Genomic DNA, 25,568 nt, shown 5'->3' on the forward strand with positions numbered 1-25,568 from the left:
ATATTTTCATGGTTTGTGTCAGCACCAGACCTCAGCGAAGGGAAGGAGATCAACCCAATCATCCTGCTGAAAGCTAATGATGCAATGCAGGAATTGCTCTAGAGTAGACCGAACTCGTTCAGTTGCCCCGTCCGTTTCTGGATGGCTAGATGAGCTAAGGGATTGTTGGACTCCAATTAATTTTAAAAATGAGCGCCAAAATTTTGAAGTAAACTGGACAACGCGGTCTGAAATCAAACAGTCGGGACAACCGTGGAACTTACAGATGTGAGTTACAAACAATTTTGCAAGTTGCTGGGCTGTGGGGATCTTGGCGCAAGGGATGAAGTGGGCTTGCTTTGAAAATAAGTCAATAACAGTCCAAATCACAGTCTTATTTTTACTCTCTGGCAAGTCCACAATGAAATCCATGATGATTTCTTTCCATGGGGCTTTAGGGGACGCAACAGGTTGTAAAAATCCCTGTGGTTTTCCCCCCCCCCTTCCTTTTCGCTTGGGCACAGACATGGCATGAGGTGACATAGGATTGCACGTCAGAGTAAAGGGAGGGGCACCAAAATTGGCACCTGACCAAGTGTAGAGTTTTGCTGCAGGCAAAATGCCCTGCAGACTTAATGTCATGGGAATGGTGTAAAATGGTTTTGAGCAAAGATTCAGGCACACAATACCAAACGCTGTCAATTTCAGTCAGTTGGGCTTTGTTACATTGTAGCCAAGGATCATTAGAGAGCGCCTGAAGCAGTTCCTCTTTTAGGTCTGCCTGCACTTTCACTTTCCTGGCTACTGCTTGTTTGCATTTTACACCAGCCATTCCAAGCTGCTTTTGGGAAAAAACAGTATCTACAATTTCAGAGGTAGTTGTATTATATTGTGGAAGGCGAGAAAGCACATCAGCAAGAAAGTTCCTCTTTCCAGGGAGGAAATTAAGGGTGAAGTTAAAGCAGCTGAAAAATTGAGCCCAATGAATTTGTTTGCCATTCAACTTTCTGGGAATTTGTAAAGTCTGGAGCTTTTTATGATCAGTCCAGACCTCAAAGGGATGTTTGGAGCCCTCCAGCAAATGCCTCCAATGCGTTAAGGAAGTTTTGACAGCAAAAGCCTCTTTCTCCCATATGTGCCAATTGCGCTCAGAGTCAGTGAACTTGTGGGAGAGGTACACACATGGGTGGGGGAAATTGTTTTCATCCTTTTGAATTAAAACAGCCCCTACTGCTGAGTCAGAAGCATCTGTTTGTACAATAAAGGGGCAGTTTGGGTCTGGGTGAGCCAGAATGGGTTCTTCTGTGAATAGAGCCTTCAAATGCTCAAATGCAGCTTCCAAGCAAGCAAGCTTCACCCCTGGGGAAGTTACTTTCTGTGTCTCTTCCCTCCCTCTAGTTTTTAATAAATCTGTGAGAGGCAGCACAACCTGAGCAAATTGGGGGATAAATTGTCTATAGAAATTGGTGAAGCCGAGAAAACTTTGAAGCTGCTGTCTGGTGTGAGGTGGTTCCCGACCCCTTATGTCTTGTACTTTATCCGGGTCCATTTCAATGCCATTCGACGAGATACGATAGCCCAAGTAGTCTAGTTGACTCTTGTGAAACTCACACTTGGAAAGCTTAGCACAGAGTTGGGCATCCCTTAGTTTTTGCAGCACTTGCCTAACCAAAGGGATGTGGTCCTCTAAGCTTTCAGAGTGGATCAGAATATCATCTAAATACACCAAAAACCCCTTGTACCCCCTCGTGGAGGACCTCATTGATATATTGCATGAATACCCCAGGGGCCCCAGCCAACCCAAAAGGGAGAACCATGTACTGGTAGGAGCCCAGCTGGCAATTAAAAGCCGTTTTCCACTCAGCCCCCTCCCTGATTCGGATTCTGAAATAGGCTTCTCTGAAATCAAGTTTGGTGAACACCTTTCCCTTCTATAGATGTGAAAGCATGTCTTTCATGAGAGGGAAGGGGTAGTGGTTGGTTACTGAGATGGCATTTATTCCACGGTAATCTGTACATAGTCTCAGGGAGCCATCCTTCTTTGTCCAGAAAAGCACCAGGGCAGCCAGTGGGGAGTTAGCCGGTTCAATAAAGCCCCTAGCCAGGTTTTTGTCTATGAACTCCCTGAGGACCTTTTTCTCAGTCTCTGACATAGCGTGTAATTTTGGCTTAGGTAGCTGAGCTCTGGGGTCAATTTCTATGGCACAGCCCGTTTTTCTGTGAGGTGGTAACTGGTCAGATTCCTTTTCATCAAACACATCAAGAAAGTCTGAGTATTCAGCTGGCATGGCTACCTCTGCCTCTGGGGTTCCCACAGGAATCTGATTCAGGAGGATTCCTGCCACCTTCCTCTTTTTGGGTGGTGGGACTGGTGGGTTGCTGACACCGTCTTTAAATGTTAGAGCGCCTGTCCCCCAGTCTATGTTTGGTTTTCTGCTTTTCAGCCACGGGAGCCCGAATATGACTGAATAGTTCACTATGAGGGCTACAATGAATTGCAAGGTTTCCTTGTGCCACCCCAACCTCATGGCTACAGTCTCAGTTCGAAACTCTACAGGGCCCCTGTGGACAATGGAACCATCCATCGGAGTAAAAACAATGGGCTGTTTAAGTCCCTTAGTTTTCAGGCTTAGCACGTTGATTAGTGTGGGGTGTATTAAGCATTTAGTGCACCCCGAATCTAGCATTGCCATCAGGTTGGCTTTGTGGCGTGTTCTTACGTTTTTTAATTCCACCCTGACTAGTAATGTGGGACAGTCCTCACTCACCAGATGTTGCGCTCAGGATTTTCCACCCCAACCTCATGGCTACAGTCTCAGTTCGAAACTCTACAGGGCCCCTGTGGACAATGGAACCATCCATCGGAGTAAAAACAATGGGCTGTTTAAGTCCCTTAGTTTTCAGGCTTAGCATGTTGATTAGTGTGGGGTGTATTAAGCATTTAGTGCACCCCGAATCTAGCATTGCCATCAGGTTGGCTTTGTGGCGTGTTCTTACGTTTTTTAATTCCACCCTGACTAGTAATGTGGGACAGTCCTCACTCACCAGATGTTGCGCTCAGGATTTTCCACCTGCTCACGGGCATGATTCAAAACAAGTGAAATTTGTTTCCTGCCGGCTTCTGCTCTTCCGGCTCAGAGTCCTCGCTTGACTCCAGCAATGGCCCTGCGTCTAGGTCCCTGTGTGCCAGCACGGTTGCTGCAGCTCCCTTGTGTTTGGTTGGTAGGGTCTTGGCCAGTTTTGTTCCTTCTTTGGCTGCCTCTGGCTCTCTGCGGGGACACTCCGCTGCGCTATGGGTGTCCTTACTGCATTTGAAACAGCTGCCTTTCTTCCAGGTGCAGTCTTTGGGGTCTTTCTCCCAGAATAGCTTTTGCTGGGCAAAGGGGAACTGGCCTGGAGCCCCGGTATTCCTCCCTGCAGCTTGTGCTCTGAGTTGCCTACGAAATTGATACTCGGTATTCTTGACCTCCCCAGCCAGGCAAATACATTCTTTTAGTGTGGTGGGGTCTCCTCTGCAGAGTGCCCATCTTAGGATCTCCAGCTAAAAGCCCCCCTTGAAATAATCGATCTTGGTGGTCTCTGACCAGTCCATAACTTTCCCTGCCAGGGCTTTAACTCCATGGTGTACTCTGCCACACTTCCCCACCCCCCTTGCCTAAGCTGCTGGATGGCCGATTTTGCCTTCATCTTGTCCAGCGGGTCCTTGAACCTCTCTCTCAGGGCTTTCATGAAGTCCCTTAAACTGTGTAGTTCAGGGGCCATGGTATCATGCAGCTGCACATACCAATCTGCTGTGGCTCTGTGAAGCCTCGTGCCAACTTGGCTCACCTTCTTGTACTCCGTGGGGAAGCAGGACCCAAATTCTTGCATATAGACAGACACGTTGGTCAAGAAAAATGAATTTAACCTGTATCTCTTTCAGAGCCCCCAGAAACTCTGCCTCGCCTGCGTTGGGTCACCCGAACTTCTCTTGGCTTTCCGCGTGGCCTCTGCTCCGTCACCTCATTGGGGAGTCGAACCTCCTAAGGGGGGTTCGGCGTCTCCCTCGCGGGTCCAGCGATGCCACCCTGGAGTGTTGGGTTGAGATTTCTGCCAGGGGATATGCCATAGTGTCAAGGGTTTTTGACACATGTTGCATCATCACTTCCATGGCAAACATCCTCACCTCCAGCCCATGAATCGCTTGTGGGGTCCCATCGTTGTCGGTTGCAGTTCCACGAGACCCCGGGCTCAACACCCTTATGGGTGCCTCCAGGGGTGGAGGTGCTCTCCCCTCCACCTCCTTGGCACCTGACTGTGAAGGTTCCATCTGTGGTTCTTCTAGTATCACGTCTGGAGTCTTGGGCTCTCTCACAAAGTCAAGGGTAAGGAGCGCACTCTCCAGCTCGGTAGCGTTGAGCCGGGTTTCTGTTTTGCACTCACTTTCCCCATTCCCAGAGATCCCGTCCGACTCTACCTTCTCTTCTTCCTCCTTGGAATACAGCACCATCCTCTCAGTGGAGGTTGAGGGCGATGGCTGCTTCGCCTTCATTCTTCCATGTTTCGGCATTATTTCGTCAACTCTCAACTGAGTTACTTCCCCAGGAAGAGTTTTCGAACACAATGTGATTCACAGCTTAATGTCAGCACCAGACCATTCAAGCATTCACACAATGACAGTCAGGAGCCCAGGATCCTTTAACTGTTTAATGAAGTGAAATGACTAGGACAGAAGTAAAGCTGCAAATGGAGAATTCCTGCTAAAACATACATTTAAAACCACATTCCCTTGATTGCCTTCCTTTCCCACGAAAGTGTGTTGCCCCCCTTTCCCATCCAGGTGGTGTTGCTGGGGTACCTCTACTGACTGGCCTTGATGTGAACCATCATAAATCTGTAGCCATAATAATGCAATTCACACTCCAACTCAACATCCCCTCCCATCCGGCGACAGAGTCTACCCCATTGATAAGGAAGTGATGGAAGATGTCCCGATAAGGGGTTCTGTGAGCCTTTTGATCAGAGGAATCTGACACTTGTCAAAGATATAATAGAGAGACAATGGTCCAAATATCTGGGGCTAGATTCTTCGAGAGGCAGGTACTATTAATGAGAAGGCTTGAACACAGGGATCCTGTAGATGGTATTCTTTCAGATTTGAGACTTTCAACAAGCTCTACTAGATCTTACCTGACAGGCAGATTCAACCTGGAGAAGGTGGTCTTGGAGACAACTCAGACCTAAGCCATGTTGGACTTTAAAGGTGATAACCAGCACCTTGAATTGTGCCTGACTGGCAGCCAGTGCAGCTCCCGTAGTAGTAGTCTTACATGGGTAAAACTAGGTTCTGCTATAACAACTTAGGCTGCTGCATAATTAACCAGCTGAAGCCTCTGAATGGTCTTCAAGGGCAGCCCCATATACAGGAAACTGCAATAGTCCAATCATGAGGTAACAAGGACATGAGTAACTAAGAACAAAGCCTACTGTTTCAGAAATGACCACAATTGGCACATGAGATGTAATTGTGCAAAGGGTTTCTTAGCCACAGCTTCAACTTGCTTTTCAAGTGGGACATGGAATATTGGGAGAATCCCAAAACTGTGAGCCTGTAGTGCCTGAAGAACACAATCCCATCATGAGTCAAGGACTGCTTATCTCTGGAAGCTATTAGCATATGGATCTACATCCACTTCATCTTGCCAGGATTCTAACAGGTCTAAGTCTGTTTCTCCCCTCCAGATCTTAACAGGCTCCAGACATCAAGTCAGGTCACATCCACAACACCTCCTCCCTAGTTCGGAGTGGAGATATACTGTATAAGTGGATATCATCAGTATACTGATAACTCACCCTGTGCCCGTATGTGATTTTTCCAAGTGATTTCATGTAGATGTTAAATAGCAAGGGAGAGAGGACTGAGTTCTGTGGCATCCTATAGTGGAATTTCCTAGGGTTCAACATCCCCCGACCCAAACACTGGTTGAAAACAATGATTCAGGAAGAAAAATCACTGCAAAACAGCCTTCCACTCCCAACTCTCAGTTGGTCCAAAAGGATACTATGGTTGACAGAATCAAAACCAGGAGCAGGAGAGTCAGACTCCCTATTCTGATCCCACAAAAGGACATCAGCAAGAATGACGAATGCAGTTTTGGTACCACATCCAGGCCTGAATCCTGACTAAAGAAAAGGAGGATCCAGGGAACCAGAGACCAGTCACTCTGACACTGATACCTGGAAAGATTTTATAGTGGATCCTGAAGTGAATGAACTATAATAATTTAGAAATCAACACAATGATTATTAGAAGTCAGCATGGATTTACCACACTAATCAACAGCTGATTTGAAAATCATATTCAAAATGTGTTCATCAATAGCTCCTCATTAAGCTACAATAAGGTATTAAGTGGGGTGCTGAAAGCTTTGGCCTTAGGTCCAGTAATGACTTGGATTAAGAGGTGGAAGAAATGAAAATATGCAGATGACACAAAAGTGGATGGGATAGCTAATATTCTAAAATTCAAAATAATCTTGATAGGTTATGGCAGTGGACTGAAAGTAATAGAATGAAAACAGAGACAAATGCATAGTTCTACAGTTAGGGAAAAAAAATAAATGAACTGGATTTGCTAATAGCATGTGTGAAAAGAAGCTTGGTATTGCGATTAATTACAAGCTTAATGTGACTCAGCAGTGTGATGGGCCTGCAAAAAAAGCAATTCCAATTTAGGCTGAAATATATCAACTGAAATATAATTTCTAAATGACAAGAATAAATTGTTTCACCTTATTCTGCTTTTGTCAGAGAAAGGCAACAAATTTGATCAGGGAAGTTAAAAAAAAAAGTCCATTGAAGACAGATTGAAAGAGTTGGGTATGTTATTGATGGTGGTGGTGGTAGTGATGGGGGATATGGTGACATTGTGAAAAATATCTGATGGTATGTTCGTAGAAGATTAAACCTGTTTTCTCTTGTTCCAGAGTGCAGGACACAGAATGGACTAAAGTTATGGGGAGGCACATTGTGATTGAATATTAGGGAAAACCTCCTAATAATAAGAGCAGTTTGACAGTAAATTCATTTATTAAAAGAAGTGGTATGTTCCTTTCATCAAAAGTGATTAAGAAGATGACGGAAAGCTATTTATCAGAAATGTTTTAATTTGATTTCAAGCACTAAGCAAGGGACTGACCTAGATGGTCTTTGGTCCCTACCATCTCTATCCCAAAATGTTCTCAGCACACTACTTTACTATGGATTGATCTGCCATTAAATAACAGTACCATCAGATTTGCTGATTGCAAGAGTTAATACTTGAGCTTTGGTCATACACTGAAGTTTGTATGCATACATTCAGAACAAGATACAAAAACACACCTACTCATTCACTGAATCATTATTTGATAGAGTTTACTGATAGAAAAAAAATGAGGCCTCTTATTCAGATGACTTTTGAATGGAATTAAAGTCAGCTATCACGAATCTACCAGGGGTAAGCTTTCACAGTTATAGTGAGTCTTCAGATTCAAAGGCAATAAGGCATACTAATGCCTAGAATACAACAGTTATATTATATTTAGAATATGCTCATGAGCTTTCTTCATACATTTTATTTGGCACTGTAAAACAGTATGTGAGATTTAAAAAAAAATGGGAATAACTGGATCTCAGCTGTATAACAAAGTTTTCTCTATGATTTTTACTATTTTTAAAAATCTATATTCATGTAAGAATTCAAGGTTCATCCATAATCTGAGAATAAATTATATCCAGAACTAGCCACTTGACCTTGCTAAAAGAAGAAAAGTAACAATTTAAACAAGAGTTAGAAGAAAATGTCGGACCTGTAATTGTGCCATAGTATAGAACTAAATCACTTCTAAACAGGTTACTTAGAACAGTTTAACAGCCTCCCGAAACTTAAAAAGCCTCAAGCACAAAGGCCTTTACCTTATTCAGGATGATAATTCCCCTCTCCTAATTAAAAATGTCTCAAGTGGGTATTTTTATACCCATTTAGAAATATGAAACCTTTCTTTTATACTTTTATGATAAAAATATATTTTAAGAATATAATGGAAAATTATATGAAGAACGGAAAAGCTGCAGGATTGGATGATACTCGTGTTAGAAAAAAAACAACAACAACTGGGGATTTCGCTAAGCAAAGGTTGCTGTCACTTTTTAATGTATGTGTGGCCTCAAATCATATTCCGAAGATCTGGAGGAAAGCCTGGGTTATTGCACTTTTGAAACCTGGAAAAGAACTGAATGACCCAAAGAATTTTCATCCAATTTCCCTCCTTTGCCATCTTTTTAAACTCTATGAGAGAGTTCTTCTAAACAGAATGCTTCCTGCTATGGAACCGATTCTTATCCCCCAGCAAGCTGGTTTTCAGCCGGGAAAGTCCTGCACAGGCCAGGTACTTAATCTTGTCCAGCATATAGAGGATGGCTTTCAGTTAGGTTTAATCACAGGAGCTGCTTTCATCGATTTATCTGCGGCTTATGACACAGTTAAGTATAGGAGGCTTCTCTTGAAATTATATAATACTATGCATGATCTTGCTTTATCTAAATGCATTGAGGCAATACCCGAGAATCGGCAATTCCTTATTGAATTCCAGGGAAAAAAAGAGTCAATGGAGAGTTCAGCGGCATGGTCTCCCACAGGGGAGTGTCCTTGCCCTCCTGTTATTATATATATATATACACACACATACACACACATATATACACACACACATACATATGCGCACACATACACACACACATAATAATGATCAACCCGTCAGTCCTGATACACTGTCGTTCATCTAAGCTGACAATTTGGCACTTACCACTCAGGAAATTAACTTTGAGGAAGTGGAAGACAAGCTCACTCTGGCTCTTAAGAATATGTCTGAATATTATAATGAGAACGGACTAAAACCTAACCTGTCAAAAACTAATGTCTGTGCATTCTACCTCAAAAATAGGCAGGCCAAATGTAGGCTTGCTATTATCTGGGATGGAGTGATTCTGGCACATTGTGAGATGCCATGTTATGTTGGTGTAACACTGGACCAGACATTAACCTTTAAACACCATTGTTGCAACTTAAAGCAAAAGATTTCCACCCGTAATAATCTTCTCAGAAAGTTGGCTGGTACTACTAGGGGTGCTCACCCTACTACTCTACACATGGCCGCCCTTGCACTGTGCTACTCGGCGGGAGAGTATGCCTACTCATTTGGGGCTTCTCTGCGCACTCTACGCAGGTAGATAGGGCACTTAGTGACACATGCTGCATTGTTACCAGATGTTTACGCTCCACTCCACTTGATAAATTATGTATCTTGGTGGGAATAGCCCCGCCAGGCATCAGAAGGAGTGTGACACAAGGCGTGGAATATGGAAAGGTGTTACATGCTACAAAAAGATTGAAGACAAGAAGGAGCTTCTCAGACTGCGCTGAGGAGATTGCTACTACACCTCAAACAAAACAATTAAAAAGATGGAAATCTCAAGTAAAACAGCTTCATAATTGGATAGAACCGCTTGAGGAGTTGCCTGGAGGTTTGGACGGGGGGTGGACAGTTTGGAGATGTTTAAACAGATTGCACACTGGTTTGGCCAAAACTAAAGATCATATGGAAAAATTGGGGTTTCTCCCTGAGGGCAAGGACATTTGCTGCAAATGCAGCAATATTCAAACAACTACCCACCTTTTACAGTGCCCTTTGGGACCGACATGCACACAGAGTGACTTATTGGTCGGAAAGACCTCTGCCGTCAATGTGGCCCAGTATTGGGCTAGAGCTATATAAATTTTATATTTTTATTAAATGTTTTTAACTTTTAATTAATACTTTTCCCCTTTCTATTTCCTGCACTTCTGACACGAAATGAGACGAGACTTGTTACATGATACTTTATCTCAATCTTAAACCAACTAACAGGCTGTGCAGAAAGTAAAAACTCAACTAACTGGAAATATTTTTACAACACAAAAATGGAATGAAAGTACTTCACTTCTTGTCAAGTTGACTAAATCAAACAGGCAATGATTATTTTTTCTGCTTCTATCAAACTGATTACTTTCAAGTTTTGTTCCATTTTGTTCCATTCTGTTTGTTCAATCAATAGGCTATTTTTTAAAAATCTGCATGAACATGTATCATCATGCCCACAAGATTGTATTCTGTATTTTTAATACTGCATGTCTATTAAACCCGATAGTTTTGTGAATCAGCGGAATAAAAATAAATAAATGTGTGTTTATACATTTTCTGAAAGTATACATTTTTGTACCTACTTTTCATACATATATTGGTCTATAACATATGCATTTTGTATACATTTTAAATACTGTAAGAGAATTATAGTGTTCATTTGCAATCAATTACTATTCCAAAATCTTTTTGCAAGTACTATTATCAAGCCAGGTAACCACCGTCCATCTTTTTTTTTGTTACATAAACAAATATATTTTCATTTATCTGTTAACTTTCATTGTTTTCTTTTTTAGATTAGATTTTTTAAAGTCCTGCCTTTATTAATTTTATAAATAACTCAAGGCGGGGAACATACCTAGTATTTCTTCCTTCTCCTATTTTTCCCACAACCACCCTGTGAGGTGAGAGTGATTGGCCCAAAGTCACCCAGCTGGCTTTCATGACTAAGTCACCTGGTTGCTAACCTGATGCCTTAACCACTAGACAAAACTATTTTTGAGCCATTTTTCTCATCTGTCAAGATTATACTGAATTCAATTTAACAATTGGCAAAATTTGCCAACCTCAAGTCACCTGTCATTTAATTTTTTTTCCAAAATACCTCAAAGATAAGTGAGTGAGTGAATCAGGAGATCAAAGTTTGTCAAGGAGTCGAACAGGAAGATGAGATAAGAGGAAATGATAAGGGAAACTGTGTATTCTGAAGATCATGCACACAGTAGTAAGGGGTGAAAAAGAAATTTCCTGTGAAGTTCTGAGAACTAGTCATCAGCCATTGTACAGCCATGTGAAAAAATAAGTATTCCCCATATAAAGTTTTTATCTTTTTAAATATATTTGGACATACCAATATTTTATCTTTATTCAAACAGTATATAAAGATAAAGGTGATGCACTTGAACAAAAAACCTATGAAAAATTGACTTTGCAATAATTTATTCAACAAAAAAATTAACAGATATGCAATTTCCTTCTGTGGAGAAAATAAGTACACTCTTGGTTCTAATATCTGACATTGCCCCCTTTGGCAGAAACAACTCAAGTAGACATTTCTTATAATTGTCTACCAGTCTCTGTTATTGACTGGGAGGAATTTTTTCCAGCTGTGCAATGTTTGAGGGGTTTCTTGAATGCACAATCCATTTCAAATCACTCCACAGCATCTCAATTGGATTTAGATCTGGGCTTTGGCTTGGCCATTCCAGAACCCTCCATTTCTTGTTTTAGCCATTCCTTGATGGATTTACTGGAAATTTTAGGGTCATTTTCATGTTGCAAGGTCCATTTTTTGTTGAGCCTCAACCTTCTGACAGATGGCCTCACAATACCCTCTGTTATCCTCAAATACCCTCCATTACAATGGAGAATTCACAGTGGATTCTATGATGCTGAATGTCCAGCAAAGCAGTTCCAGATCATAACATTTCCATCAACATGCTTTACAGTTGGTATCGGGTTCTTTTGGTGAAATGCTCTCTTTCGTTTTCACCAAATACGTCTTCCGATAATGTGGCCAAATAACTCTGTCCTTGCCTCCTATGTCCAGAGCGCATTATTTCAGAAGTCCTAGTCTTTGCCTAGGTGTTCATGAGCAAACCTCAGTTTTACTCTGATGTTCTTTCTGGACAGCAAAGCTTTCCTCCTGGTACACCTCCCATGTAGACCTAATTTGTGCAGCTTCTTACTAATGGTAGACTCATGCACTTTGACATCAATAATGATGAGAGCTACCTGTAGGTCATGTGATGAAATTCTGGGGTTCTTTCAATATTTTTCATTCTGCTCTCTGGCTGACATTGCTGGGACAGCCTGGCCAGGACGAGGAAAGTTGGCAGTTTGAAATATTCTCCACTTGTAGATGATCTTCTGGACAGTGGAATGATTGATGTCCAATTGTTTGGCAATCTTTTTAAATCCCCTCCCAGACTCATAGGCATCTTTAATCTTTTTTTCTGAAAGCCTGAGAGAGCTCTCTCGATTTAGGCATGATGATACCACATACTTCAACAATAAAGAGCAAATCAAACTAAATGTCTGAGATTTAAATAAGAGAGATTCCTCCCAGATCCTCTCTAATGACGTTCTAATCGTTTGCACTTGATCTGGTGCACCTAATTCTAATTTAGGGTATTTGAAGTAGTGATAAATGTAGGGGTGTATTTACTTTTTCCACATACAAAATTTGTGTTCATGTTTATTTAAATTACACAATGGACTACAAAATGTAAATGGTGCATGGTACTTCTTATATTGTATCCCTTTTATCTATCAATATTGTTGAAATGAAGATCAAATATCTGTATGTTGAAATAAGTTGTAAAAGTAAAAAATGTCAGTGGGATGTATTTACTCTTTCACATGACTATATTTGTCTGAGTAACTGTTTCTTATTGATTATGCAGAGACCAGAGGAGGAATTTGAAACAGCCAGTACCTTGTAGCAAGTATCAGTTTGGCAGGGGTATTAAACCTTAATAAATGTTCTTTCTAAAGGAAAAATGTGTACAAGTATAACAAAAAGTTATGTAACCTCAACAATTTTTTTCTTGTAAGGCAACAGTGTGAAGGTCTGAAAAGGAAACCAGAAGAAATTTTTTAAAAAGCATCTATTAGCAGTCCCTCAAAAATAAAAAAAAGGGACAGGACTCAGGCTTGCATACTTGTAGCATATGTACTGTATATTCCTGCTTGAAAGGAATGTATTTGCAAGAAATATAAACTTCTACTAGCACTTGAAGAAAGTGAAAGGATTGGACTAAAGAGTGACTTCATTGCTACTGATGAGAAACCAAAGTCACACAGGAGCTGACACAGGTAGCAATTCTCCATCAAAGGATGGCCAGCTGCACACAGCAACAGTTAGAAGCAAATGATGTAGAACATATTCTGAGCACTGGAACTCAGAAACAGTCTCCAAGCCCTGCTTGAAGACACAGAATCAGAGGCTTCAGGGGAAGAGACATTGTAAGGCAGGAGATAGGATGGTAAATGCTGAGGGATAGAGAGCATGCAAAAAGATAAAATAACAGTTGTGCTATTTGGTGACAAATTAACATAAGCCTTAGAAGCAATTGTATGCTGACCAAACCCATTCGCTTATGAAATGTGTTATCTGCCAGGAACTTGGATCAGAGATGGTGATGTGTACGAGGATAACAAAAGCCATACAAGGCTTATCAAATTTCACTGACAATTATCTTTCTGCTAATCCATATGGAGAAAATTAAGTTGCAAAGAACAGCTGGGTGGCTATAAGACAGGGTCCCTTCTTAACAGTGGAACATTGTTTGTGGAATTACTTTTAGGAAGCCATCTCTAATACTCATACTGATCTTTTTAAAATGTCGTTGGTATAGTGGAATTTTGCAGCATATTTTCTGTTATTTTTTACTATGTTATTTTTTTACTACATTATTATATAATTTTGCAATCCACCTAAGTATTAGGTAGATTAGAAAATAAATATTTAAGTTTTAAAATTAGATACTACCTTTTGAACATTTAAAATATTGCTATGTCAAAGTTGCATGACATTTCAGCCATCATATTTGTGTTTACCTACTTGCCTTTGCTATGACACAATCAGAGATATATGGAATTAGTGCACTATCTAATCATATTACTGAGGATGTATTTAAAATTACACAATTTGATTAATGGAACAAAATAATTGGAGGCTGCTGTCTGTCTTGCCCATCCTACATTAGAAAACTTTTAAGACTGGGATGGATCTAAGAGGAGATATTTGCCTCCTTGAGGAATGGGATGGTCCCCAAGTGATCTCTTGCAGGCATGCATCATCTTGTTTCCCATGCTTTTTAAAATCTACATGATTTTATGGAAGGGACCATTTAGATAGTTGGTACTATTACCAAAGGAAGAAAAGAGAAGAGGATGACCAGCAGCAAAGTGGATAGTCTCTGTTACAGTGGCGATTGGTGCACCACTGGAAGGCCTGAAAGACCAGGTTAGGACCAGATCGTCATGGAGAAGATCTATCTACGTGGTTGCTAAAAGTCAACATCAACTTGATGTCACATAATCAATCAAAAACTATTACCAAGCCATCCTGGCCCTATAGCTGTGTATTTAGTTTCTCTTGTTAAATTTTAGCCACTTATTTATTTATTTTCTATCCTGCCTTTATTATTTTTATAAATAACTTAAGGCGGCAAACATAATACTCCTTCCTCCTCCTATTTTGCCCACAACAACAACCCTGTGTGGTGAGTTGGGCTGAGAGAGAGTGACTGGCCCAAGGTCACCCAGCCAGCTTTCATGAAACTCAGTCTCCTGGTTTCTATCCCGTTGCCTTAAGCACTAGACCAAACTGGCTCTCACTTTCTAGCCTACTGAGATACTTGGATCAAATATATAATTTAAATTGATAAGAAAAGATAAAGCAATATTACAAATGGTTGTCAATTTTAATAATTATGGGCAAGATTCTTCTATCTATCTATCCATCTATCATCTATCATCTATCATCTATCTATCTATTGATGTATATGGCCACCCATCTCAAATGCATGATTCTGGGCAGCTAACAGTATTAAAAATAATAAAACAACATGCAGAAAACATAAAACACAAAGCATCTGAGAAAAAGTTCAGTCATTCAATCATGTTTCGATCATGTTTGTTTCCTGTAGTCCTCCAGTGATGCTCCAGGTTCTCCTGCTTCATCTCCCTTAGCTCCTCCACATACCAAGGGGAAATTCCAGGATCCCCAAGGGAGGAGAGGCTGTTCAGGCTCAATCTGATCCAGTGCCTCAGCTGCCCTCTCATTGTAGGCAGCCACCAGGGCTTTGGTTGAACCATGAAGCAGACCCTCTGGAACAACCCCAAGTTCCCTCTGGAACCCAAATGGTTCCATTAGTTGTGTGTGTGTGTGTGTGTGTGTGTGTATCTAATAGGTCCAGCCTCCTTAAGATGGGGTGTGATGCCAGAGAACTGCAAGGTTACAAGATGGTGATCTGACCATGACAGGGGAGAAAATGTTACTTCCACCAAGTCCAGATCATCTTGCCATTGCACCAAGAAGAAGACCAGGTCAGGCATATGACTGCTGTTATGCATTGGGCCCTGCATGAACTGGGATAAGCCCATGGCTGTCATGATGGCCATGAAGTTCTGAGCAACTTCCAACCCCGCATTTAGATAAAGCAAATTAAAGTCCCACAATTTCTCTTATGGCAACAACATTTACTCACTGATTTATAAGGCCACCCAGAGTCACATTGTTTGATTTGGGTGGCCTTATAAATCATAAAATAAAATAAAATAAAATAAAATAAAAGACAGACACATCTGTTAGTATAATGGATCATCTGCTGGAATACCTTTTCCAATACTTTATTAATTTTAAATAAAATTAATCACTACAGCATCTCTCTCTGTCTGTCTCTTTCACCATGCAAATTCTGATTAAGCCACCCCTCCTGCAGAGTGAAGTGGTAGTAGTGCTATAAAAATGAGCCCTCCAGTATATAATGAATGTGGCATCTAGAAAATTTAAAAGATGTCCCAAATATACCTTGATTCCCTAAACCATTGTAAAAGTTTAATCCATTTCAAGAGTCAACTCAAGGGGTTCAGAAAAAAATTCATTCCCCACACCCCATCCTTCTCTTTAATTAATGAACTGCATGGGGGATAGCTCAAAAATAGTTTCTTTTTGGTCTTCTAAATGGTCGGATGGATGGATAAACAAACAAACAAACAATCTGACTGTCATTAAACAGTTTAAAAGAGCCTAAGACTCCGAACTGTCCTTGAGTGAATGCTTGAGCGTGTGGGTCATTACACTGATTGCAGACAAAATTATAAAAAAATGTTATGAGTGTTTTGGGGAAGGAAAGGGCCGGCAAGCTGAAAAGTTTTCTCTGCCTCAGATACTAACCTAAGCCGGAGAAGGATTTGGACAGTTGATAACAATGCCATATATCAGAAACATCTCAGAAACTACCAACAGACTGTTACAACCAAACGGCATCACCACAGCACACAAATCAACCAAAACACTTCAAAACATCTTAAGTAACCCAAAAGACCCAGTCGCCCAAGAAGAAAAAAACAGGAGTTATCTACAACATACAGTGTAAGGATTGTAACAGCCACTATATAGGACAGACAGGCAGAAGACTAGCAAAGCGCATCCACGAACACCAACTAGCAGTCAGAAGACACAATGAGAACTCCTTAATCTCACAACACATGGACAGACTCAACCATAGTTTCAACTGGGAAACTGTGAGCATCCTAAACCAAGCCAAATCCAAAAATGCTAGAGAATTCCTGGAAACCTGGCACTCAGACAAAGCAGCCATCAACAGACACATAGAGGTAAACAACATTTACATACCATTCAAGAGACAATAGAAAAGCCAAAAGACCAGTACACTGCCTCGTCAGCAATCAACACCCAGTTATGCAAAAATCAAAAATCAACACTAGGATTAACACCAGATGAACAATCAAACAGCACAATACACCCTAATCAAGGAACTATTAACTCATACCATTATTATATATTATATATAGTATTATAGTATTAACTCATACCATTCAAGAGAGACAATAGAAAAGCCAAAAGACCGGAACGCCTCCTCGCTAGCAATCAATACCCAGATATGCAAAGATTAACACCAGGATTAACACCAGATGAACAATTTTTACCTTGATTAAGGTATAATGAAGGAACTATTAACTCAGTCAATCAACCAAGCAGCAAACAACAGCCCAATCAAGGAACTCCCACGGAGAGAACAACACATCTGTCAGAAGAAAGCCTGCCTCGCCCAGCTCTGACTCAGGAAGTGAAACTCTTTCTGAGTCAGAGGAGGAATTGGAAGCTTACCAGGCTGAATTTGGGAAAACAAAACTCCAGGATGAGTCAGCAGCGTGGGAAGAATCCATGGCGCTGATTGGGCAATATTTGGGGGAGGATTTGAATCCTCCAATCAGCGCGCGCCAACGATGGGCTGAAAAGTGCATGAAGGAGAAAGCAGCCCGATTGGCTACAGGAGATTCCAAGTGCACCAAAAATCGGAGACAACCAATCCTTCAAGCCTGCAGCTTCGGAAGAAAGTCCCTGCCAGCATTGGAGACAGCGTCTGTTGCCGAAGAGGAACCAGCGCCTTCGCTCCACTTCAAGGAGAAATTGAATCCCAAGTCTGCTGCAATTGAGGAATCAGCGTCAGCTGCACCCAGCAGCCTCCACTTTGCTTCCTGCCTCGAAACTCTGCAAACTACTCAGCGGCATAGTCACGCTTCACAACTCCAGTGTCGCCGTTTGTTCTTGGTATGGAGCAACGGTGCTTCGCCCACTCAGTTGGGTCCAGGAATTTCACATCTATCTTACTCAGGATATGGTTGCCAGTCCAGTCCAAGATCTCCAGCCAAGCCCAGCCTTGCTTCAAGATCCAAGTTTTGCTCCAAGCCCTCAGCCCAGAGAATCCAGTCTAGTCCGGGGCTTCCAGTCGAGTCCAGACTCGTTCCAAGATCAAAGCCTTGCACCAAGTCTCCAGTTCAGGAAATCCACTCTAGCTCGGGGCTTCCAGTCGAATCTAGCCTTGCTTCCAGTTTCCAGTCTTGCTCCAAGTTCCCAGTCCAGGAAATCCAGTCTAGCCCAGTGCTTTCAGTCAAGTCCAGCCTTGCTTCTGGTTTCCAGCCTTGCTCCAAGTTCCCAGTCCAGAGAATTCAGCCTAGTCTGGGGCTTCCAGCTGAGTCCAGTCATGCTTCCAATTTCCAGCCTTGCTTCAAGTTCCTAGTCCAGAGAATTCAGACTAGTACGGGGCATCCAGTCAAGTCCAGCCTTGTTCCGAGTTCTGAGTCTTGCTCGAAGTCTCCAGTCCTAAGAATTCTGCCTAGTCCAGGTCCTCCAGCCATGTCTAGCCTTGTTCCGAGTTCAAGTCATGACTCCAAGATCCGGTTGCCATGTCCAGACCCAACCCAGTTCCAGATTTCCAGTGATCCAGCATCAGAACAGCTCCAGCACACCATTCCAGTTCAAGTTCTGTTGCTTCCAGCACATTACGTTCCAGTTGCATCCAGTCTACCTGTCCAGTGAGAGTCCTGTTTTGCTGCCTGTTGTGCCAGTTGGGCTTCTTGATTTGAGTCTTCGTATTCAAAGGCTTTATTATTGTAAATAGTTATTTAATAAAGTGTGTTTTATAAGACCTTGCCTGACTGCATAGTCTGGACAGGACAACCTCCACCAACACAAGCTGGACAAACCAAGGTATATAAACAGAGAGTAAGTCCCCTCCCCTTTTGCACTGAAGATGTTGCTTAGTCTGGCAATGAAACATCTGCAAGAAAACTCAGAGAGTACCAAGGACTCCAGGGGTGATAAAATTTTATGTCTCTTTTGAGAAGAAGTTCTGATCTAGATTTGGGTGAAATGGTAAATTATTATTAGATTTTTTTTTTTAGAATGTCTATATCTCTTATATACAATCAAGTTACAGTATGTGCTCAATCACCTCTACTGTCATGATTTTCCTATTGGTGTTATTTTAAATATGCCTACTACATTTCTTCATCAGGAAAAGGATCGTTACCTTGTCGTGGTGCTGGAGCTTGAGCACCTCAATGATGCCATGAGCTAAACCGTGAAGGGCCACCCAAGACGGGAAGGTCATGACAGAGAGGTCAGACTAAATGTGATCCCTGGGGAAGGTAATGGCAACCCACCCCAGTATTCTTGCCATGAAAACTCAATGGATCAGTACAACCAGAGATATGTCGGTATACCATCGGAAGATGAGACCCCCAAGTCGGAAGAGGGTCAAAATGCTACTGGGGAGGAACAGAGGATGAGTTCAACTAGCCCCAGACATGATGACGCAGCTAGCTCAAAGCCAAAAGGATGGCTAGCAGCTGACGGTGCTGGTGGTGAACGGCGAATCCAATGTTCTAAGGATCAACACGCCATTGGAACCTGGAATGTAAGATCTATGAGCCAGGGCAAATTGGATGTGGTTATTGGTGAGATGTCAAGATTAAAGATAGACATTTTGGGCATCAGCGAACCAAAAAATGATAGAATGATCTCAATCCGAATTCAGGGCAAGCCATCTAACATCACAGTGATCCAAATATACGCCCCAACCACAAATGCTGAAGAAGCTGAAGTAGAGCAGTTCTATGAGGATCTGCAGCACCTACTGGACGACACGCCTAAAAGAGATGTTATTTTCATCACAGGAGACTGGAATGCTAAGGTGGGCAGTCAAATGACAACTGGAATTACAGGTAAGCATGGCCTGGGAGAACAAAATGAAGCAGGACATAGGCTGATAGAATTTTGCCAAGACAACTCACTCTGCATAACAAACACTCTCTTTCAACAACCTAAGAGACGGCTTTATACATGGACCTCACCAGATGGACAACACTGAAATCAGATTGACTACATCCTTTGCAGCCAAAGGTGGAGGACATCTATACAGTTGGTAAAAACAAGACCTGGAGCTGACTGTAGTTCAGATCATGAACTTATTATTGCACAATTTAGGATCAGACTAAAGAGATTAGGGAAGACCCACAGATCAGCTAGATATGAGCTCACTAATATTCCTAAGGAATATGCAGTGGAGGTGAAGAATCGATTTAAGGGACTGGACTTAGTAGATAGGGTCCCGGAAGAACTATGGACAGAAGTTCGCAACATGGTTCAGGGGGTGGCAACAAAATACATCCCAAAGAAAGAGAAAACCAAGAAGGCAAAATGGCTCTCTGCTGAGACACTAGAAGTAGCCTAAGAAAGAAGGAAAGCAAAAGGCAACAGTGATAGGGGGAGATATGCCCAATTAAATGCAAAATTCCAGAGGTTAGCCAGAAGAGATAAGGAATTATTTTTAAACAAGCAATGCATGGAAGTGGAAGAAGACAATAGAATAGGAAGGACAAGAGACCTCTTCCAGAAAATTAGAAACATCGGAGGTATATTCCAGGCCAAAATGGGTATGATCAAAAACAAAGATGGCAAAGACCTAACAGAAGAAGGAGAGATCAAGAAAAGGTGGCAAGAATATACAGAAGATCTGTATAGGAAAGATAACAATACCAGGTATAGCTTTGATGGTGTGGTCAATGAGCTAGAGCGAGACATCCTGAAGAGTGAGGTTGAATGGGCCTTAAGAAGCATTGCTAATAACAAGGCAACAGGAGACGACGGCATCCCAGCTGAACTGTTCAAAATCTTGCAAGATGATGCTGTCAAGGTAATGCATGCTATATGCCAGCAAATTTGGAAAACACAAGAATGGCCATCAGACTGGAAAAAATCAACTTATATCGCCATAACTATCGAACAGTGGCACTCATTTCACATGCCAGTAAGGTAATGCTCAAGATCCTGCAAGGTAGACTTCAGCAATTCATGGAGCCAGATGTACAAGCTAGGTTTAGAAAAGGCAGAGGAACTAGGGACCAAATTGCCAATATCCGATGGATAATGGAAAAAGCCAGGGAGTTTCAGAAAAAACATCTATTTCTGTTTTATTGACTATTCTAAAGCCTTTGACTGTGTGGACCATAACAAATTGTGGCAAGTTCTTAGCGGTATGGGGATACCAAGTCATCTTGTATGCCTCCTGAAGAATGTGCATAACGACCAAGTAGCAACAGTAAGAACAGACCACGGAACAACAGACTGGTTTAAGATTGGGAAAGGAGTACGGCAGGGCTTGTATACTCTCACCCTACCTATCCAACTTGTATGCAGAACACATCATGCAACATGCTGGGCTTGAGGAATCCAAGGCTGGGGTTAAAATCACTGGAGGAAACATTAACAATCTCAGATATGCAGATGATACCACTTTGATGGCTGAAAGCAAAGAGGAACTGAGGAGCCTTATGATCAAGGTGAAAGAAGAAAGTACAAAAGCTGGCTTGCAGCTAAACCTCAGAAAAAACAAGGTTATGGCAACCAGCTTGATTGATAACTGGCAAATAGAGGGAGAACATGTAGAAGCAGTGAAAGACTTTGTATTTCTAGGTGCGAAGATTACTGCAGATGCTGACTGCAGTCAGGAAATCAGAAGACGCTTAATCCTTGGGAGAAGAGCAATGACAAATCTCGAGAAAATAGTTAAGAGCAGAGACATCACACTGACAACAAAGGTCCGCATAGTTAAAGCAATGGTGTTCCCCATAGTAATATATGGCTGCGACAGCTGGACCATAAGGAAGGCTGAGAGAAGGAAGATAGATGCTTTTGAACTGTGGTGTTGGAGGAAAATTCTGAGAGTGCCTTGGACTGCAAGAAGATCAAACCAGTCCATACTCCAAGAAATAAAGCCAGACTGCTCACTTGAGGGAATGATATTAAGGCAAAACTGAAATACTTTGGCCACATAAGGTGAAGACAGGACACCCTGGAGAAGATGCTGATGCTAGGGAGAGTGGAAGGCAAAAGGAAGAGGGGCCGACCAAGGGCAAGATGGATGGGTGATATTCTAGAGGTGACGGACCGGTCCCTGGGGGAGCTGGGGGTGTTGACAACCGACATGAAGCTCTGGCGTGGGCTGGTCCATTAAGTCACGAAGAGTCGGAAGCGACTAAACAAATAAACAACAAACTATATTCCTTATTGTGGAACTGAGACATATTTTTTAGAAAGTCTAGAATATTAAATCAAGAATATCTGAGGCCTATCAATGTTCAGCAATAGTAAGTGGCATGTTTTTGAACTTTCAATATACAACTAGAACCCTTTATCGATTTCAGAAAAGATATGGAGACAGCAAACTGGAAAAACTGTATACCACTTAGATTCTTTCAGCAATTATTTGTTATCCTCTGTATTCTGATTCACATCACTCCCACCCTTTCTTTCAATCTCCCTCTTTACTTATTGTACTTTACCTAGTCATTTATTTGCTCAGGCACATACTGTATATATTATGGTAATTATTTTTTGTGAACCAATTGCAACAAAAAATCATTTTAATGTGCACCTTGGTGTATAGTGGAATGACAATAAAAGTTTTTTTTCCTATTCTATTCTATTCTATTCTATTCTATTCTATTCTATTCTATTCTATTCTATTCTATTCTATTCTATTCTATTCTATTCTATTCTATTCTAATTCTAATTCTAATTCTAATTCTAATTCTAATTCTATTATCTCTTTCTTCCACTTTATGGAATAGAAATACCACGTCTCTTTACTGTTGTGACATTCTGAATGGGATTTTCTTAAAAAAAAAAAAAAACTAGATCTTTCCCCTGCAATTTCTGTCCCTACTTATACCACTCAATATGTTTTTTTTTTAATTGAACAGAAAGTTTGGATTATTGGCAAAATTAGTATAATAAACAGTGCCTCCATCTATATGATCACTAAGGATTAACACCAATTTGATGGCACACAATCCGTTAAAGCCCCTTATCTTAAAAGTAAACTTGTATAGTAATAGAGTATTATTTTACTGAATGCATTATATTCTCTCTCGCTCTCTGTGTAAAGGCAGTTTAAGATGAAATAAATATTTTCAGTATAAAAAATGTTTCATAGACTTTTCAAAATTATTTTTACTAAATCTGAAACTTAAGTGTCATATGGCCCAATCCTTGATGTTTACTGGCATTTAGATCATGATCTAAATAGTAGCTGAGCCATATTATAAGCATCCTGAATGGTTCACAACTGCAAAATTAAAGGTAAGAAAATAAATTGTTTCCTAAGAGCTAACCAAAGAAGTATAAACAGCAATAGTTTGTAAAGTATTGTAAGGTAAGTTTGTAAAGTATTGTAAGGTAGGAAGCAATCACTACCACTGACAGTGACACAAATCTGGGGCCTCAACAGAAGGATGCATTCTTAACAAAAGGATACTTTCTGTGACACTGGAACTAGAGGACCTAGAGACAGTACCATGCTTACAAGAATAAGTATGCTTAGCAGTTGTCCAGTAACACTCGTATGATGTTGTTTTCAGTTCTTCTTAACTCCATTGGTACAATTTGTCTCTTACTGGTATGGACACAGGATATCTTCTGATATCCTATGGTCAGATACTTGCAATCCACCTCACTTATCTACTGCCACAATGGATAAAACTGAGAAAAATATCAATATCCATTTTAACTGAGAAAATAAATGTTGAAGAAAACAGAGTAGATTTGCTTGAAGCAGGACTTTTTTTTGTGGAGGGTGTCTTCATGTCAGTGTTGGCTCCTGGTGACTTCCTGGACTAGTCCCTGCAAGGATTTCTGGCAAGATTTTTAAATGTGATTTGCCATTGCTTCCTTCCTAGGGCTGAGACAGACTGACTGGTCCAAAGTCACTCAGCTGGCTTCATGCCTAAGGCAAGACTAGAACTCACAGTCTTCCAGTTTCCAACCTAGTGCATTAACCACTACACCAAACTGGCTCTCAGTGAAGCAGGACTACTGTAATACAAATTATTCACAATTCCTATTGTGATAAGGGGAAAGAACCTGTCATAACAAAGACCTGATTGTAAAAAAGAAATGCACTACAATTTTGAAGTCTAAAGTAAATGTCACTGACAGTGAAAGAAGTGAAGTATGAAATATAATCAATATTTACTAAGAGTTTTGGTAAAGGCAAATTCAAAAACTCTTCTTTATGCAGTTTAAAATTACTGAATAGCAGCAATCCTAGGACCAATATTCCCAGATGATGATTTCCTTTGTTACTAACCTTCCATAGATAGCTGTATAGAATACCACATAACGAAGATACAGTATAGCGTACAAAGATTTGAATTCTAGGTATGATGTCAGTTTTCCAATTATTCATTTAAGCTACTCCAAACATTACATCATCATCATCATCATCATCATCATCATCTTGCTTTGAGCAACTGAGAAAGCTCAAGTGTTTCTGAAAAGTTGTAACCTGGCCACTGTTTTTATGTGAGATCTTCTATGTGATCTTTGTCAATACCATAAGGCTGTATATTAATCATAGCTACGATCTAGACCGAATTGCCAGTCAGCATACTTATCACCTCACCTGAAATAGGTTCCAAGAAAAAAGGTAGTAAAAAACAGAAAATTATTTGCATAATAATATACCTATGAAAGAATGTACATGCATCTCAGAAGTCAAATACCTTTCTTCATTTGCATCCATTCATAAATATCGCAAAGGATATAAATAATTTAAAAATCTAAGCAATGTAATTAACTACAGTAGATCAAAAATTAAAAATACATTTTAATCCACATATATTCTTATCGACCCCATCTCCCACCCCAAATATGCAAACTAAACCAGCCTGTATTGGGTTTGACTTGTCAGTATCTTGAATGGATACTGAGGCACAGAGAATAAAAAAAGAAGTACGAACCAATATTTTGTTAGTTCTCATATTAATTTCTAAAAACAGAGTACTATAATAAGCCTAGCAAATTGGAAAGGACTAAGAATACAGCCTGTTCAGCCCTTTAATATCAACCTTCTTTCTTATTGGGCAGTTTTGTCTTGTCATTCAGAACATTTCACAACATTAAAGTACACCTTATTTTATTTATTTATTTATTTAATTTTATTTTCCAAATTTCTATCACCACCCATCTCTCCCAAAAAAGGGGACTCTTTTCTTAATTTGTGCCCTGAAAAAAACCAAAAACAAACCAAAAACAAAACTTGCAACCAGTACATATCTCTCAAGATAGTTATAATATTGTTCTGATACTGCATAGCTTAACAGCACAGCAATTCCTTTTGCAGAAATGAGTGCAGTGCAGAAATCTAGTTGTGATGAGACAAGGCATATGTTGCTAGCACAGTCTAGCCGAAGAATGAGTCCAGCTGACACCTAAACATAATTTTTCACTGTTGGCATCTCGAAATCCAGGCACAGGTCAGGATCAAGGAGAATTCCCAGAACAGAGATATGTTATTTCAAGGAAATAGAATTCCTTCCAGAAAACCAATTAAAAACAAAAACAAAAACTCCTTATACTAACAGTACCTCTAACTTTTCTGGATTTAATTTCAGTTTATTCACCCTCAAGCAGTGAACCTAGGGATTGTTTAAGGGTTTCCTTGGAGTTTAGACACCAGGGAACAGTAGAAATACGTCACAAGTTGGATACAAAGGACAAGGAATGGAACAAAAGTATCTCCTCTATTGCCCACATTTATGTAACAGTTCTCACAATGCTTACAAAGCAGTTCTATTGCACTTATCTTACTTTTCCATTTGCATAAGTAGAAAAGCAAATATAGATTTAATTTCACTTTCCTTGTTCAAGTTTCCACCATCAGAAACACAGTAGACCTTCTGAAATTCAACTGATCTTCCATATTATGAAAATCTGGAAGAATACCTCAGGTACTATTTTAAGGACAATTTTGAGAAATACAAAACAATAAAAAAACAAATTATTTAATTTAT

The 25,568-nt window shown here is 40.7% G+C and overlaps 1 protein-coding gene across 2 annotated transcripts in view; it reads right to left on the minus strand.

The window, feature by feature from the left end:
- The window catches only part of NOVA1 (NOVA alternative splicing regulator 1), a 132,882-nt gene that overhangs the window by 18,772 nt on the left and 88,542 nt on the right, over positions 1-25,568 (minus strand). The window lies entirely within an intron of this gene.

The sequence above is a fragment of the Candoia aspera genome, chromosome 1 (assembly GCF_035149785.1).
Source record: "Candoia aspera isolate rCanAsp1 chromosome 1, rCanAsp1.hap2, whole genome shotgun sequence".
NCBI lineage: Eukaryota > Metazoa > Chordata > Lepidosauria > Squamata > Boidae > Candoia > Candoia aspera.